The sequence below is a fragment of the Galeopterus variegatus genome, unplaced genomic scaffold (genome assembly GCF_000696425.1).
Source record: "Galeopterus variegatus unplaced genomic scaffold, G_variegatus-3.0.2 Scaffold11322, whole genome shotgun sequence".
NCBI classification, from domain to species: domain Eukaryota; kingdom Metazoa; phylum Chordata; class Mammalia; order Dermoptera; family Cynocephalidae; genus Galeopterus; species Galeopterus variegatus.
In genome coordinates, this window is record NW_007737433.1 from 41567 (window position 1) to 44348 (window position 2782).

At 50.2% G+C, this 2782-nt stretch overlaps 1 pseudogene; it reads right to left on the bottom strand.

Annotated features, from left to right (window-relative positions):
* Positions 1-254: 254 nt before the first annotated feature.
* The window catches only part of LOC103610571, a 9337-nt pseudogene continuing 6809 nt past the window's right edge, over positions 255-2782 (bottom strand).

The following is a 2782-nucleotide window of genomic DNA, read 5'->3' on the forward strand; positions in this document are numbered from 1 at the left end:
AAAAAAAAAAAAAAAAAAAAAAGATTCACCCCAGCTTACAGAGGATGAAGGTGGTTAAGAAAAGGGAATTGATTTTGCTAATGCCGCATAGCAAAGAAGTGGGGCAATACATAAGGACTCCCAGATCTTTCTGTCCCAAAAGCCTGCAACCTTTCCCCTGCTAGCCAAAGTGGGTACCAGACCCTGCTTCTGGGTTCTGTTCCTAATCTCACTAGGCAAAAATGGCAGAATCAGCAAAAAAAGACCTTCCGCACCTAAGGAGCAGGGCCAAGGAGAGGGGCCCGGGGAAAGGCCATGAGGACCTGCACCCACCATTCAACCTCTTTAGGCTCGCGGTCCCTCAGGAGCTCTCGCACCTCCTGCCAGCAGCGCTCCTGGTATTCTGTGTGCCTTGTGAGGTTGTACAGAGTCCAGGAGAGGCCACTGGCCGTGGTGTCATGACCTGAGAGGCAGCCAGGCAGGCTTGGGTCTCTGGGCTGCTTCACCACCTGAGCGGTAGACAGTGCCCTCACATTGAGACCTTCAGAGAGGATGCGGGAGGGGAACGATGGGCAGAGTGGAGTGATCTAGGGTCCAGCAGCCACATCCCTGGGATGGAGAGATCCCTGTCCCCATGATAGTCCCACACTGGGACTCTCACCCTCAGCCATGAAGGTATCAGCCTCTGCTCGTATGTCCTCGTCTGACGACTCCTTCCTGTCTTCATCCTGAAGACCAAACAAGACCTCCAAAATCACGCCAGCTCTGAAGACCCCAGAGTCTAACCAAAAACAGTCCTTGAGGACCCATCATCCAATCAGGATCTCTCCCTTGTCGTCTGCAGAGCCTGCCCCACAGGCTTTCCCCATGGTCTCCTACCTCCTGTTTGCTGCTCTCAGGAAGATTTCTATAAAGTTACCACTAAAACTTTTCTCTGCCTTCTCCTTCCCTTCTTCAAGCACCTTCCGTGGCTCCCCAGTGCCCTCTGGATCAAGTTCAAGTTCTTCCATCTGACATTTGGCATTGAGGTCCACTTTACCTCTTGATTTCACACCCCAGAGAAGCTCACCTTGGCCAGCAGGAGCACATCAATGAACTCCAAAGTCTTGGCCTTGGTCTGGTGCCTCAGGAAATCATTAACACCATGGCTCACCAGGATGCAGTACCGCTACTGGATGACAGCATCTGTGAAGTCATGCACCAGGTTGCAGGCTTCATGGAAGCAACGGCCATCAGGAGTGAGGTGGTACAGGAAGTCCATGTGCAGGAAGATCTGCTGGTGCCGTTTCACTACAAGGGCGCTGAGATCCAAGATGGTGGCAATATATTCACTGGGACTCCTGCAGAACTAGCCCAGGGAGAGGACGCAGCTTCTTAACACACATGAAACCCTGGAAGCACCTCCCAGCCAGAATCCCTGGACCATATTCCACCCAGAAAAGGGTGTCCTCCAACCACACTTCCCCCTTACTCCCACTCTCTGTGAGCTTCCTCATGTCCCTGGTTTCCAGGGCAGAGCTTGGGCATCATGGTCATTTCCTCTCTCTCTCATCCAACATCTGGTCCCGCCCACTGTTCCTCAATTTCTGCCAAATCTGCCCCATTTCCACCACCAAGCTCAGACCTCCTCCTCTTCATGGTCTCCTTGCATCCTGAGTCTACAAGACAGTCCGTCCTCTATGGAGTCAAGTGTCCAAGCTCTCACCNATGAAGACTCAAGGCTGGGAGGCAGGTGACCCGGGTTCAAGTCCCAGCTCTGTGTCCTCTGCTCTGTGTACCCTTGGTCAACTCATTGCTCTCCTCTGGCTCCCACCTGTCAAATCTTCAGTAACAATTAAGTTGACCTGCTTTGACATAGATAAGCCAGATTAGAGTCCCTGCTCCATCACATGTAGCTCACTTAATAGCAGGGAAGAGATCTCTAACCTCTCTGACCCTCGGTTTCATCATCTGTAATGTGGCAATCATAATCATCTCTACCTCATACTGTTGTGAAAATTACATTAGACAACATATAACACGAAATTGGCATGTAGTTTCTGGCATACAGTAAGTGCTCAATAAATGGCAGCTACCATTATCACAATAGTACGTGATTATGGAAATGTCCCCAACTCTATTCCCTCCCTATATCTTCACCCTTTGCAAAGAGGTTTTGCAGTTCCTTCCATTAGAAGGTGGAACCTGTTTCTCTACCTCTTGAATCTGAGCTGGACTTCTGACTTGCTTTGGCCAGTAGGATGTGGTGACAATGATGGCCTGCTAGTTCTGAAAGGGGACATCAAGAGCCATGGAATATTGCTTCTTTCCTCTTCAAACCCAGTCTGTGCCAGGCTGGCAAGCCCAGGCTAGCCTCTGGAGGATAAGAGACAAATGGGGGAGTCCAGTTGACCCACCGAGGCCAGTGGGTTTTAGTGAATGCTATGCAGAAATTGGTACTATGCGATCTTCAACACCATGCGCTTGAGTGTACAGGGCTTCTGTGAGGAAGAGCAGACACTGACACCTTTGAGCACCTCCTATGTGCCAGTTACATGACTCCCCTACGCTATTTTCGCCACCTTTAAGTAGGAATTATTATCCCCATTTTACAGATGAAGAAACCAAGTTTCAGGGAGGAAAAGAAATGGTTCCAAAGAACCCCAGCAGAGCCAAAATTTCACATCAGATCCATCTGAGACCACTTTCTCTTTCCCATGGCTCCAGCTGGGACTCTGGGCTCAGATGACTCACGTGCATGATGTTCACACTGTGGTTGAAAATCTTCACATAGGGCTTCAGGATGTTGAAGTGGAAGGCGGGT